Genomic DNA, 17,311 nt, shown 5'->3' on the forward strand with positions numbered 1-17,311 from the left:
ACTTGATGATACTTCCCCTCCCTTTCCAGAGGACAATGAGTTTCTTGCAACCACTAGGTCATAAGGATGTAGTTAGCCCAAAATCGCAACTATCATTCTTAAATGTAGAAATATGATTAGATAGCAATACGAAACTTCATTAATTGTCCAATGAAATCATTTATCATAAGAAATTCCAAAGCAATGTTTGATTAACTTAGATTAAATATCACATAATGATGCATATAAAACATAGCATAGTATCAATGAAAAAGAGGGATGTAATACTAAATGACAAGAAATTGACAACTTTTAGCAAAAACAATGAAATATAGAGCTAGAAATCAAAACAATAGTTCGGATTTGGAAAAAGGATGTAGAAAGGAACCTATAGCTACAAACTAAGCTTGAAAATATTGAACACGGTTGTTGGACCCTAGTCTGAGCATGTCCACACACATAGAAAGTTGTAGATTCATAATTAGGAGGTCATGTAGGTCGGTTTCTTTGAAATACAACCAAAGTGTTGAACATAGTTGGAGGGCACCCTAGTCCAGGTGTTTTTTCCTATTAAAAACTTGAGAATGTTTGTCACTATTTTCTTTTCACACCTGCAACACTCTGTATGGCTAGATTTGAACTTGTGCACATGAAAACATGGGAAAAGTGCTACGTCGTTTAGGGGCTTGTCTAAGTCAAATCGCATATTGGTGTTCCCACCTCCACTACAACAATGATTGATGAAAATAAAGCTTTTCCTTAGAAGGGCAAAGATTGAAACAATAATATATTGCCTTAGAAGATATGATACCCTTATCTTAAAGTCTAAAATAGGGCTTGATGTTGCTTGAAAGATGTTAATGCATGTCATCATCATGGAGGAACACATTGTGATTGATCATGATTGTTGAAACAAAGATGTGGACTTGAATGCTTGGACTTGAATGCTTGACTCCTTGATTACAGATCTATGCTCAATTGTGTTGCTTGTGCTCAATAGGAATTGAATTGTGTGACTTGATGTTTGAAATGAGAGAGGGAGTTCTATTTATAAGTAACTTACACCTTTTCAAATTTAGGTTTTGGGGAACGCCGAAATTGGAAGATAGTTTACCACTGCTTACAAAGCCAACATTCACAATTCAAAGTTTGGGGATAAACTGCTTCGATAAGGGCGTCGGACACCCTAGTCCAGGATAGGGGTGTTGGGTGCCCCAGTATAGGGTGGGAGTGTTGGCACCCTAGTCCTAGTAGTTTGGGCTTGAACATAGGATGTGAATGCACCAAATTACCATAAACAATCTTGAAAATGAGCACAATCAGACGAATTAGATACACCTTAGGCACAACCGCCAAAGTGGGTCCAAACTAAGTGTGAAATTGTAAAGGGGTATAATTTAGTATACTACATTTAGCCCCCACTTTAACAAGAGTGTCAACTATTAGAATCTCTGATACCAATAGTGAACCAGAGGAAAACTGAGAGGGGGGGGGGTTGAATCAGTTTTCCACAAGTTAAACAATTAATGCAAATTATAAACCATTTACCAGAGCACAATATAAATAGCACAGTGGAAGATAAAGCATGAAAGCACAAAACACACAACACCAATATTTTTGACGTGGAAAACCCGGTAAAGGGAAAAACCACGGTGGGAAACCCTACCCAAAGCTAGATAATACTTCTGCAACAATATGTGAAATAATTACAATGGGGATTGCACTTGCAATCAAGCCAACCACCTAGAGCTCACTGCTCATCACAAAAAAGAAGTCTCACTGACTTACATGAACATCAGACTACAATCCAGAGAAAATGAACTGTGAAGATAACATCTCCTAATGCTTGATACAGTTCTGGTTAAGCATAGATATCTACCCTGCAACTCTAAATCCTTTACACCCTTCGTTGAATGATATATCTTTGTTCGCACAATTACCTCTCTCTGATAATGCAAACATAACCATACATACCATACCATCCACACCATACCCAATTACATGAATAAGTCGCCTATAAATACATATCATCAACCTTGATAACAAGGTCGACTAAACCTTAAACCCATAAATCATAATTACAAAAATTACATCACACGATACCACCAGACCAATATTAAGATTTACATTACATAGCATGCACCTAATACAAATTCCCAAACAATTATATCGGCCAGAAATTCCGCTAAGACCAATATCAACACGTTTCACCAACCCGTAGAAACCCTGAGTGTAATAACACAGAATAACCAACCGTATCCAAATAGAATCACCAAATCATCACTCCAGCCAATGTGAAGCCACCAAACAATTAGGACATGATCAAGAACACCTTCTACACATTAGGAACCATTTCAATAAGCTAGACCAAAATCACTTAACTATTTCATCGAATATCACCAACCGGTAAAGCCAACTGGTACCGAGAATATCAACTGGTAAACCAAAACATAAGCGATAGCTTCCGGAGCACCAAATCATGACCAACTAAATGTGACAAGCATATAACCAACCTGAATAACCATCCAAAACTGAAACCAACGATCCGATGATACCATATCAAAATCAGGCCAAAACCAAGTCCAACCAGGACAACAACAACCAACCGGGTAAGAACCATATCCAACCGGAGCATGGTTTTGACATTAATGACAACACATAGTCACTATTTCCAACAATCTCCCCCTTTGGAATTGATGGAAATACTAAATGTGAAAAACATCCAAGTGCCAAGGAATGCCAACAATCTCCCCAAACAATCAAGAACCAACACAATATCTCTCCCCCTAAGATTATTTGTTTTTCACATGAATACTACCTCCCCCTTTGACATCAATGACAAAGGGCTGATGCCAAACCAAACAACTGACTACTCCCCCTGAGCAGCAGCATCATCCCATCAACCCAGATCAGAAGATGTATCTGATAAGCTCATCGGATTGATGCATCCCTACATCTCTAAGTCTCTGCCAAAGGGGTGGTGACTCCCAACTGATCTCTGAGATATTCAAAAGTATCTTTAGGCAATGGTTTTGTTAGGATATCTGTAATATGTTCCTTAGTAGGCACATAAACCAATCTGACTAACTTTGCTTCAACCTCTTCCTTCAGGAAATTATACCTTATAGAAATGTGTTTTGATTTGAAATGAAATACTAGATTCTTTGACATATCAATAGCAATAGTATTATCACAGTGAATAACAATAGGCTCATCGTAACTTACCCTTATATCCTTCAACATTTGCTTCATCCATAAGATCTTAGTGCAATTTGTTGCAACAGCTACATATTCAGCTTCAATAGTAGATAATGAAGTGCATGATTGTTTCTTGCTAAGCCATGAAACCAACTTCTTCCCGAGAAAGAATGCACCATCTGTAGTTCTCTTCATGTCATCAACATCTCCTGCCCAATTTGAGTCTGTATAGGCACATAATCTGAAATCATCATCCTTTGGATACCATAACCCATAGTCTGTTGTTCCTGCCAAATAGTTGAATATTCTTTTAACAGCAATATCATGACTTCCTCTCGGATCAGACTGAAATCTAGAAGCAATGCATACAACATTCATTATATCCTGTATGGTCAGAGTTAAGTACAACAATCCACCAATCATTGATTTGTATCTAGATGGCAATTTGCAACCGATTATCATAGGAGTACCAACAAGTTTTGAGTTATCAAGACCAAATTTCTTAAGCAATTCCTTCACATACTTAGTTTGACAAATGAAAATACCTTTATCAGTCTGAGTAATTTGCAAACCTAAGAAAAAATTCATCTCACCAATCATAGACATTTCAAATTCATTCTTCATATCATTGATTAAAGTGTGCAAATTAATTGTGTTGATCATATCCTCAAGCTTCTTGATCATATCCTTAAGTGTGTCAACTTTCATACTTAATGCTTTTAGAGTCATAGGATGTGGTGGAAGATCATGATAGATAAATCTAGTTTAGAATATTGTCCTTGAGTGTAAAATTCAAATTACTTAAGCTTAAGATTTATAAGTATAATTTAGAATATTGTTCTTGAGAATAAAATTCAAATGGTTGAGCTCTATTAATTCCAGACCCTAGGTAAGAAATATTAATTATAATACCTTTCATAACTAGTTTGATTCATTATGATACCCAGTTGCTTCACCTCCTACATGGGAGGTCTTAAGTTCAAATTTCAAAAGCATTGTTCAATATTAAAAAAAAAAGGGACTAAAATAATTGTAAGTTTTTCAAAATGGTTTCTCTCACCGTCTGCAACCTGACTGTTGCACCCTCTATGCCTAAGCTTGTGCCTTCGTCTGTTCATGTTTGCCCTCATGTGGGTGTTTTTCGTGTGCCTAGTGTGGACATTGCGACTAGGGTGGGCGATATTGTCGTGAATGGTTCTGCTCCCCCACCCATGTGGGTGCTCTCCGGTGTCCTACTTCGTTTGTGTGTGCCTTGGTCGGGTCCTGCGTTCGTGGTGGATGTCCTACAGTTTATGTGGGTGCACATGTCCCTTCTGCACCCACGACATCTATTCTATGTGATCGTTCCTTGGTAGGTACCTCTATGGCGAGTGTCTCTGCTCCGGTTTTGGTTGTTGATGCCCTTCCTAGGGTTGTTGTTGCTAGAGATGCTCGAGTTAATGGGGACTCCCCTCGACTTGGTGATACTAATGGTGACCCTCCTACAGGGGGCTATTGTTCTGCCTAGACCTTCCTTTGCTGGGAAGCGTAGCTTTGCTCGTGTGGCCAAATTCGCTACCCAACCTTCCAAGGGGGTTCATCCTCTTCCCTATGCCAAGTAGTCCCCTGTGGTGGTATGTGGATAGGACGTTGTGGACAACATTGGGTTCTACCAACGTTGTGCTCTGGTGTGTAGATTCTCTAGCCTTTGGCCTTCTTTACTTGATCTTCACTACTGGGTGAGTGAATCATTGAAGCCTCTGGTTGATCATAATATTGAGCTCTTTCCCCATGCTAAAGGTTTTTTCATTGCTTCCTTTACTTCTTCATTTGATTGTGACCTGATTTTGGGCAAGATGTGGGCTTGGGGATTTCACTCCCTCTCTATTAAGCCCTGGACAACTTCTTTCAATTCCCTTACTGAACCACTCAATGTGCGTCTGGTTTTGAATCTTCCTCTTCATTTTTGAGTGCACTCTTGCTACGAGGCCGTCGACAACTCTTTTGGTCGATTCTTCATGGTTGATGATGTCGTGTCTTCCATGGGCCACTCTATCTTTGCATGCATCTTGGTGGATGTTGACATCTCCTCGCCCCTCTCTAGGGATGTGGTCCTTACAGTCGGGGATAGGCCTTGGACTCAACTGCTGGATTTTGAGGGCCTCCCCTTCCACTGCAGAAAATTCTTTGCTACAGGTCATTTGGCATCGAATTGCTCCCTCCTATGTCACAAGGGTGCAACTACTTGGTGGCAGGATGCCACTTTTGATCACCTAACTGTCTATGCTACTAACTCAAATGACAAGCCACTTACTGCCAATAATGTTGTTGTTACTGTCCAAGAGGATTCAACTCTCGTTGCTCCTGATTTGCAACCTCATTCCACTCCTTCTAAACCTGCTCCCTATATTGTCTTTTCATTGTTCCTCTACAACAGTTTGTCACTGTTTCACAACAACATGTTGTGGTTCTTCACCAACACTCTATCATTGCTCCTGATCACAACTGTGTGGAGTCACTCCCACTTGATCTTTCTCTTGATGGGTTTAATGATTGTATCGCCTAAATTGTGGTTCGTCGTAGGCAAAAGGGGAGGTCCTCCCCTCTTTCTCAAACCTCTCCATGTCAAGGCTTGGATGTCTCTACCCCTCCTTGAGTTGGCCCTGGTTAGTTTTTGGTCTGATAGGCTTCTGTGTTTTCTTGTTTGACCTAGTTGTTTGGGGTCTTGCTCCCATGGTTGATTTTCTCATTGCTTGTGGGTTGTTGTATTAAGGGTCAACACCCTTGTTTGTGCTACTTTAAATATCAAAAACTAGTTTGATTCATTCATTATATTATTTACATTCTATGAATCTTGTCAAAATTTCTTCTAGTTTTCCAATAATGGTGATTGACTACTCATATGTGTCAATTTTGTTATAGAGTGGCACCCTTTCTATTAATCCATCTGATTATAATTTTTCACTTTTCATATTCTTCCTGGCATTCTCGATCAAGATGTTCATCACATGGAAACTCTACCACACTCAAATCTACAAAACCACTAAAAAATAATACCATTAACATAGAAGTTTTATTACTATAATCATTTTGAATTTGATTTACTATATGCAATGAAGAGTTGATGGTATAACAAACTTTTGATGTATCTAAATTTCAACAAAGTTTTGCAAATTTTTCTTTTTAATAAAGTGTTGTAATTTCATAAATAACTTTGATGTTTGATGAATAAATAATTTTCATGGATTTGAAAAATATTATTCTTTCTTATGTTTTTCTTTTACATGAAAAGTTTCATGAATCACCTTTTACATTTGAAGAATAATTTATGATTTCATGAATGCAAAATTATAAAGGTTTTATATTAACTTATATATTGAATTTAAAAATAGTTTAGTTACAAAATTAAATGTTTTAATTATGTAGATATTTCTAGATATGGATGATCATATTTCTCGTCACGTTGATCAAACTTTTCATTAGGATGATAGACTTCTCATCAGTCTAATCAACCTAATGAGTAGATTCATTCTAGATCTAATCTTATATGCTAACACCATTCAAAGGTTAGATCATATCTTGCATTGTCTAGACCACACAATATATAGTACCTCAAACTTGTCAAATAGAGACAAGGTAGTCACTGTTAGGAATGAGTTTACATGTATGGTTGACTTTATTTGATCGTATAATCCCTACAATGATATAAGCATTGAGTACTTTTATGATTCTCATTTTAGGAGTGCTAGTGCCAATGAGAAATGTTCGTCTATTTTGAGGTAAGTTTCGTTAGATAATATTCATAGCATGTTCCCATTTTATCAAGGATGAGATAGACTAAGAGGGCATGCCATCACCAGGTGCACATACCAACTTGTGGCTCCATTTATTTATCCTAGATGGTTGGAAGAACATCATAGATAGACTCATAATGATATGCTACCGCTTTATTTTTGTAAACAATTATATACTAAATCTTATAATTTATAGTTAGTTGTTGATTATACAACTTTTCCTACATATTTTGAATAGGGGAGAGGGAGGTTTTTTGAAAAACCTCAATATAGATTACCAGACTTTTCATCACCCATGAACAAAAGGATGTTAGTTGGTCATGTTGGAGACTATTGATGTGTTGTCATTGATGTCAACATATGTGGAGATTGTTGATGACAAGATTGTTGGAAAATTTTCTTCTATGTATTCCAGAGTTGTAGTTTGATTGGATGAGTTGGCTTAGCCCGTGTGTTGCAGATGAACTGATGCGGTTTAAAGGGTTTCTGGTATATTGTTTGTAGATGGTTCATTTCCATTTTCAGAGGTCCACATGATGATCTGATTAAGTTATGAGATTCAGTAGTGAGGATGTTATGCAGTTGTTCGTGTTATTCGGTATTCCAGTTTGTGCTCTGTATTGCTCCGAAATTTCTATATCTTTGGTTGCAGATGTTTGGGATGTGTTTTGGACGTTGATATGTGTCCTTAATTCATGTGGTTCATGATTTGGAGGTCCGCAAGCAAATCTTTCAGTTTGACAGTCAGTTATGTTGATATTCTTATGCTCCGGTAGAGAAATGATGATGATTCTAGTCATCCGAGTTGTTGTGGTTGTTGTGATGCAATTCACATTGCTTGTGAATGTCTCTAGATTGTGTTCTATGCACATTGGTGGTCTGCATTGATTATTGTGTAGGTTATCAAATATTTTCCTTATCCAGTGATATTCTTCATGTTATGTGACATTTTTTATGATTGTAGCGTGTTGTGAATGATCGAGGGATATTATTTTGGTACAAACTATGTCTTAGCTGACATTGTTTTGGTCTGCATGAATTATTGTAGTGTGTGAGGATATTATTTTGTAATTTGTATTGCTCGGGTTTGGCCAACCTTGAAATATGGGTTGAGGGTTTGTATAAATATATCTGATAATCATGTAAGATGTATGTCTACAAGTGTCTGTGTTGTATATGTGAGTGTATGATCGAGTTGGATGTATAGGGGTTGCAGAGCAGGCTGTGTGCTTAACCGGAACTATACTCAAGCAAATGGGGATGCTAAATTCGCAATTCATGTAATCCAGATTGTAGTCCGAATGTTTTTGTAAGTCAATGAGACTTCCTGTAAGGAAGTGATCCTTCCCTTAAGGTTGTAACCTTTCTGGGTTTCTTATTTTGAGCAGTGAACTCTAGGCAGTGTGCCTGAATGCATGTGCATTCCCATTGTAATATCCACATTTACTCCTAACAGGGTATTATCTCATTGTGGGTAGGTTCCCACTGTGGTTTTTTCCTTAATCGGGTTTTCCATGTCAAAAATCTTAGTGTTGTGTTTTATTGATGTGGTGTTGTTTCATGCTTTAACTGTTAATTATTAGATCTATTTTATGGTTTAAGTTGCAGTGAGTTTTTGGTGCAAACTGATTCACCCCCCCTCTCAGTTTGTTGCATCGTTGCCAATAGGTCAAACCTTTTTGTTATTCGAAAACATTTGGAATCAAGAACACTAAAAAATTCAAAACTCATCCCTTCTAGATGTGGTATTTTTTAGAAAATTTCCACTATTTCAAATGAGGTTGATTAGATCTCATCTAATCACATTGGTAGATATTTATTACATTATCAAATTAGCCTTGCACACATTAAGGCTACATCTAGTACCTATGATCATTACATTCATGTTGATTTACCTTTTCCATTTGATGTGGCATGAATGAATGGGGTTGATGTTTTTTGTAATTTTCTTGCATATCTCACTAATGATATATTAGATGCATACCAATTTATGAGCAATGATCATGGGTTACCTCTTGATGTTTTTGATTAAGAAAGAAACAAGAACAAGGATGTTGACCCTTAATACAACAGGTCGAAGGCGGTAAGAGATACCACAAAATACGGGGGAAACCTTGAAAACACACAGTCAGATAGGCCAAAAGAAAACCCTATCAAACCATAAAACACCCAGAACCTCAATCAAGGAAGGGGAGAGACACCTGAGTCCTAACAAGGAGGGGTTTGTGGGAGGGGAAAAGACTTCCCCTTCCTCTTGTAAAAAACCACAGTCAAGGATATATTGTCATTAGGACCATCAAAGGAGAGATCAAGTGGGGACGAACTCGTCGAAACACAATCAGAGGCGCCAGTAGAGAGTTGTTGCAAAACAGTTGCAGGCTGTTGCAGAACAATAGGCTGCTATAGACAAATAGCACCATGAGCATTTTCGGTAGGAGTGGAACGGAGCTGCAAAATAGGAGCAACAGGAGTTGAATCCATAGGGACAACAATAACAACATCAACACCAACATCATCCGTAATGAGAGGAACAACATCATCCCAGGGGGAGGACACAACCTCCTAAGAAGAGTCAACAGAGTCAAAAGCGTAGACAATCAAGTGATCTGTAGTGGCATCCTTCCACCAAGTAGCAACACCCTTGTGACGCGAAAGGGAGAAATCATAAGCTAAATGATCCTTAGTGAAGCATTTTCGACATCGAAAGGGGGCCCCCTCAAAATCCAACAGTTGAGTCCAAGGCCTATCCCCAACCATAAGAACCACATCCCTAGTGAGCGGAAAGGATATGTCAATATCAACTGAGATACGAGCAAAGGTGGAGTGGCCCATGGAAGACGTGGCATCATCAACCTTCAAGAATCGACCAATAGAGTTACCAATTGTGGCCTCATAGAAAGAGTGCTCCTACAAATGAAGAGGAAGATTCGGAAATAGATTCCAAACCAAACACACATTAAGTGGTTGAACAATAAGGGAGTTAAAATAAGTTGTTTGAAGGCTTAACAGAGAGGGAGTAAATTCCCCAAGCCCATAACTTGCCCAAAATCAAGTCATGATCAGAGGAAGGGTGTCCACACCACCCACAGTCACAGTCGGGGGAGAAGTACCAATGGCAACCACAGTAGTACCAATGTGACGGGGACATCCACCTAACGCAAAGGGCATGGATGCAAGAGGAAAAGGGGTCTAGGAAACAGGAGCAACATTTGCACTTGTGCAAACTGTAGAACTTCCACCACTTACAATGGAACCGACCCAGCACACACGAGAGGGGGGAGCAGAATTCTCCCGTAGAGGGAGCTGACATATTCAAACTAGCGAGGGCAAGAGAACCATTGGAGAGAGAAAAGTTAGAGTGAGCCATAGCTTATGCTTTACCCAATGCACATTCAAACCAGCAAGGGCGAGAGAACTGTCAGAGAGAGTGGAGCCAAAGCTACCTCCTGATGTTATATTAACAAATCTCAAACAATATTTTGGTAGATAAAGGAGCCATGGTCATAAAAATTCATAGGGTATAGAGGGACATTAGGATATTATAGTTGATCATACAACCACCCTCAACATGGCTAGCTGGATCCTATAGGACCCCCTCAATATTTTTTTATTGATCCTACAGGCCCCCTGAGTATTTTTGAGATCAAGTTGAGGTTATTGCACCTAATTTTAGAGTTATTGGCATTTCATGTCACCTAGTAGAACGCTTGCAAAACTAAGGTTTAAGGATCATCCGATGTTGTATTTTCTTGCCTTAGTCCATAAATCATAGGTTTTATGTGCACTAGTTGTCTTATGTTCTACATTTTTTTATGTTAACTTTCTAGTCCTAGATGCCAGTAACTTAAGTTTTAACTTAAGCCCTTCCTTTTTGTGCATCTATCATCCCCTTCTTCCTAGTGATTCAATGTTCCTAGCCAACACAAATACGATATTAGTTGCATTAAGTTTATGAAAAAAGAAAATGTGTTGTGGGTCCTGCCCTTTATCTAAGCAAGATTCAAGTGTCATTATCTCATTACATCACTAAAGCTTTACCTATTGCAGTTTACTTAAGTTTATAAAGCCCCTACCCACAATGTCATGAGATCATGCCATGTGTTAATATCTATAAATAGGTTACATGTCTATTTGTCCCTTTCCCCTTAGTGCATGATGATTTAAGACTTTATCATGATATTCTACATGGAACTTTGATATTTTTTCAAGCTCCCATAGTGTATCACAATTTTTCCTCAATCAAAAGATCTCAAGTTGTGAATTTGTGAGATGTCAACATGTATCCATTTCAGTCAAAGAGTGATTGAACATTCTTTTTTCCTTAGCCACAAGAAATGGTCCCACCAACCTCCAAGATGGCATACACAAGTAATGTTTTGATTGCAACATATGTATTCTTTATATCACAATTTATCCTTTGAAGGGATCCCTCTTATTATAGGTTTGTGAGATATCGATGTGTGTCCTTGATCCAATGATTTGTGTCTCTTATGTACTCTCTAGGTTTGCATTAAAGGATGAAGTGGTGGGCTCAGGTTTTAAGTCATGGAGCAAGATTGACCCAGTCTCTTCATTAGATACACTTTTGTCAACTAGTATGTGGCGATTTTTTAATGGATCAAATCTCTTTCAACCATCACAGGCTTCAAGAAGCTAACCCACTTTAAATTTGTGAGAATGTGATATCATACCATGTGTAAAGAAATCCATGGGCCGTATTGCCCCAACCCATCTTCATATTGTATGTTATGAAACCTAGAAATATTCAGGCTACAATGATTTAAAACTTGGACACGTATCATAACTTTGAGCTTGCCAATTCATTCAATCTTGTTCCAACAAAGGCTTTTGGTAGCATGATCCATGTTGTAACTTATTTCTAACTATAGGCTTATCATGGGATACAAAAATATGAGCCTAGCTATAAACATGATGGTGTGATAAGATGACTATGGGTCACTCCTACTCGGAAGAAGTTGTTTGTAGTGTGGCCCACATTGTGATGACTTGTAAACAACAATAAATGATGATACGTGGATGACTCAATAATACCCCCAAGGACTACACACATCATGTATATACAATCAAGTATCCCCCCAAATGAAGAAAAGGGAGAGACTACATCGCCCCCCATAATGTATTATATCTTGCAGAAATGGTGAGTGTTTGGAGAAAAAATACAATCTAATGCCTACAAACAACATTTCTCCCCCTGGGAGAAAGATAAACCAATTACAAATTTAGGAATGCTTCCCATTCTGGATAGGAATAGGTAGGAACCAATGAAAATTGGTTCTGAACAATCTCCAAACACAAACATGACGTGACAATAGATATGCCATGAATGTCATCATAGAAAAAAAAAACCTCAAATGTGTCCTCCAAATCTGAAATGTGAGAATCTATAGATGATGAAGCAATGTCTATCAAATAAGAACTCCTATTAGGAAGACAAATAGATACCTGTTGCAATGATTCACCAGTAGTATTCAATGAATCACCAAAAAAAGATGAATTATCTTGCTTGACAAGAATAAAAATCTCAATCAATGAAGGTACAACTATCACTACATGTGAAGTAACAACTTGAGATTTTGAAGTGGTATCATATGATGGACCAAAGACACTCTAAGAAAGAGCTGAATAGAATTATGTGAGACACGAGGACACCATGTATGTCCATGTTGATTACTCCCACAATATCTACATCTACAACCCCTATACATGATTCACTTTTCAAGATAATCTCTAAATTGTTATAAAAATATATACCCTGAATACAGATGGAAACATAAATTTGCACGTTTATCAAGAAAGGAACCCAAAAGATAAGATCTTAATCTGATTGAAATAGTAGATGCCTGGTGAAGATTCTAGATAAAAGGGCCTAAGATCTATGTAGAGGACTAAACTAGCATTTTGGTGCCACAAGAATCAAGAAAAATAGAGTCTAAACGTGAAAGATATAGCCCTCCAAGTGCAAATAGCTAGATATGACTTCAGATGCCTATAGAATTTACTAGAAGTAAAATTTGTAAAAAATATAGCACCATTGGCTCAAACTCAGACCCGACTTTCCAATGATATCTTATTTGCCCAATTTCGACACCATATGAAAAATTTATGACAAAAAGAAAAATAGGTTTATTTAGCTAGTCGAGCCAATTGACACGACCCTTCTGATTTGATTTCAAGAAAATATACCAATTTAATGCAAAATCCAACAAATGCTTCAATGGTTTTTTGGGCCTATTAACAAAACCTAGAAATATTTTTTTTCAAAAAAAATATGAGAAAAACTTATGGCCAAATCTTAATTTCCTTTTGCTTTTTGCCTTTTTTTTTGTTTCTTAATTTTCTTGCAAAAATTTGACAAATCTTGGCAAACTAAGAGCAACCCAAATGGTTAATCCCAGTTGTAGAGATAACCCAAAAATATGTTTTCCTCTAAGATGGGCCAATTTTTCTCCTCAAGGTTAGACGTATCATAATATGGACAGGAACTTGGCATATCTGGAGCTCTGATACCATGTTGGAGTTATTTGTTCAACTCCGCAAGTCTATAAATCTATCACATCTGAAGAGAAACGTTGTGATTAATGCTATGCAACTTTGAGAGAGAATGATCTAGAGAGGAATCTAATAATTAAATTAACTGTAGAAATTGGATAGTTTACAATGAATAAGGACTTGTTTTTATAGAAAGAAAGAGAAACCTAATCTAAAATTAGAAAAGTAAAATTAGCTCAAAGAACTAAAAATGAGCTCAACTAAGTGAAGCTACTATTAGCATAATCTAATAAAGGTAAAAAGAACTTAAGTTTAGCTTAAGTGAATAAAGTAACTAAAGGACTTAACTAAATAATTGATTAGATAATATCCTCATTACTCCAACATGTGAAACACCAAAAAGTGCCACCCAAATTTGCCTTTTCATTTCCAACAAATTGACCTTTGAAATTTCTTTGTATGTCTTGAAAATTCATTAATAAATGCTTCCAAATATGGCACCCAAACTTGCTACACAATATTCAATGCCTTGCTATTGTAGATATCTTTGAAAAATAAATAAAATCATCAACCAAGTTGTGCTTATTCACCCAATATTGGAAATTGAAGAATCATAAATTATTTTCTAAAAATCATTAACTTTTTCTTCATAAATTAAAATAATAAGACAAGAATGGATTACGAAAATTCACTTTCCTTATACACACTTCCCTAGCATCCAAATTGAGTGAAATGGTTTAATTTTAATTAATTTTACTTTACAAGTTCCCTCTACCATGCTAATGAACTCCTTCAACCCCTAAATCCTTGAAACTATGCAATATAGTCACATTAAATAGCCTAGTTACCTTTGATTTTTGAAATGGAAGCCAAATCTTTATAAATAGATATCATTGCAACATTCCACAAGAAATTCTTGAAGCTCAAACCTACACCAAAAATGCAAAAATTGAACTTGAAAAAAAAATTGGGGATGCGAGATTGCTTGTGAGCTTAGATGCTCCTACATCAAATATTGACCTCATAAATGCAGTTGAAAATAGAAAATTGGTGTAACAATGAAAGAAAACGTTGAATATGATCGCATACCTCGATTCCTATCAATGGTTGTGCGATTTCAAAAAAAGTAACGCTTTGTTTTGAATACGTATGTAAAAATGGCTTCCAAAGGAATTAATCAAAGAAGATTGTTGAAGTGCTTAGCATGGTGTGTTTGCCCCAACTACTTTACTGTGCGAAGTAGTGAACATGTGTTCACCCTAGTCAACTTTGTAACAAGTAAACTTAGCCAAATACATCACTATACAAGCTGAGTTAGAATGTTAAGCATTTAACTTTTCATCTCCAATTTGGGTGCTTTGTCTTTCAATTTATTGTTGTTGGGAGGATAATATGAAACTACATTTTGTAAAGGATTCACTCTTATTGTACGATAATATTTGGCCTAATTTTTCATTGTTGTGTACTTGTTGCGGTGATTCAAACACTTTGGGAGTATGTAGATATGCATAGAAAGCTCTCATAAATGCATACTTACTTTGACAAAATGAAATGGATAATCATTGTTCCCTAGGCTAGACTTTTTCACCTAGAAGTGTGTTTTCTACAAGTTAACTATTGTGAGTACCATTTTGTGGTTGACTCTAGGAACTTTGTTTATATAAATAGTGCATTTCAATATTGTTCTAATTAGGTAATTTGGGAGAGACCCAAATCCTTCAATAGTAGCCTACCAAGAGGAAAAGAGGGATCTCAGAAGTTGTGAAACATCCAAAGAAGCCAAAGAAAAAGCAGAGGCAAATATTTTGACCAAAACTTTAAATCAATAGGAAATAGAAGTCTTGACCTAAAACAAAGACAACTCTTACTCAACTCAAAGAAGAGGGCGAGAAGAGGACACATTACCTTTTCTCCGTTGATGGACCACAGTCCAAGCAATGCAATCATCTAGAATCCCACCAGGAAGGGAAGAGAGAGAAAGTGTCCCATCAAAAGGGAAAACAAAGGAAGATAGGGGTACAACAAAAGAACAAGGAGAAAGAAAAACAAAATTCAACATGTGTTGAAGAAGAATGGATCAGAACATAAGCGCAAGAGCTCAAAGAAGGAGCCACCACAGGGTCTACGAGACATGACATGGACAACCCTGAAACAAGCTCATCAAAACCTTTAGAAGAAGCAACCTTTAAGGAAATAGCATCCTCAACAATCAAATGATCATAAAAAGTGTTAAACCACCAAGAAGCAAGAGCTTTCCTACGACCTCAAGAGCAACCTGATGCTAAATGGACAACATTGAAGAAACGATGACAACAAAAGGGGACCCCCTCATATTCCAATGGTTGAGACCAAGGTTGATCCCCAACCATCAAAACCACGTCACTATGAAGAGGTAAGGAGATATCTATGTCCACCAGAAAATGAGCAAAGGTAAAATGCCCCATGAAGGAAAAGGAATCATCAACCTTCAAAGACCGGCCAATGGAGTTTTCAATAGCTTCAATCATAAAACTAAAGGGCAAGATTCATAAACCACACTCACATCAAACACATATTAAGAAATTTGGAAATGGGGTTGAAAGAACAAGTCCATGGCTTGAGAGAGAGAGAGAATTCTCTCCCCATGACCATAACTTCCCTAAGATCAAATCCCTATCCTCCAAAAAAGAAAAAGCAGCAATAAAGAATCCTTTAGCATAAGGGAAAAGTTTAATCTTAACAACCTTGGGAGGCCGCCAAGAACCCATAACCCAACGATGAAGATCCAAAAGGAAAGACTAAAGACTAGAGAATCTACAAACCAAAGCCATTCGCTGGTAAAAATCTTCATTCTCAGCCACATCTTCTCCACATACCACCTAGAGGGGGGAATTGGCACAAGGGAGAGTACAAGGAGGAAAACAAAGAGGAAGAACAAAAAGCCCAACAACCTAGGCAAAACTTTGAGCAACCCCACCCCCGCGCCAAGACAAACAATCCCTACAAAACTAAGCACCAAAGGAGGGCCATTAGAGAAAAGAAAGCTCAAGCCTCTGAGAGGCGACGAAATCCCAAAATGGAGCTTAGCAAAGTAGCCCAACTACTTAGCGAAAGGCAAGAGAGAGCCCCTATCACACACCCCAATAGAAACATATGCCTCCACACCACCGAGAACAACAGAAGAAGACCTAGGATGGAAGCCAAACAAAATAGTAGAGTAACCCAAAACCCCCATGGAGACTCTTAGTGGCTCCAAAGCATGCACATAGGCAAGAATTGCCACCAGAATAGACAAAGAAATGCAAGAGAAGACGTTTTCAAAAACGTAGAACAAGAGTTTGCAAGAGCAAGACACATTGTTTATGTTGCATTTCAATATTGTTGAGGCATCCATTATTGAGTGATATAAGTGTAAATTAGTGGTTTGTTGAGTTTTTTGTAATGAATATATCTATTTGCTAAAGACAAAATATGGTATAACTACCTTGTTTACATATCTCAAATGGAAGAGAATCACTTATGCACTGCGATGTTAATATGATCATTAGAAATTTGAAGCAAACACAACAAGAGCCATTGTTGTTGTAAAAACTAATATAACACTAAATTTATTACTCTATTAGATATCAAAATACCAATTACAATAAGATTCATTTCCTTTTATAGAGTTTAGAGGATAAAACCAAATAAACATGCAAAAAGATAAACATGACAAGTCTTACTTTAAGTGCTAAAAATAACAAACTAAAAATAGTAGACTCACTTAAGTCGCTAAGGTTTAATATTATTCTAATACAAGCTTTAAGGTTTATTGCATTGAAACAAAACAAACTAAAAACACTCAAAACCATGAACCCTTTAGAATTTTTTCT

This window comes from Cryptomeria japonica, chromosome 1 (genome assembly GCF_030272615.1).
Source record: "Cryptomeria japonica chromosome 1, Sugi_1.0, whole genome shotgun sequence".
Taxonomy (NCBI): domain Eukaryota; kingdom Viridiplantae; phylum Streptophyta; class Pinopsida; order Cupressales; family Cupressaceae; genus Cryptomeria; species Cryptomeria japonica.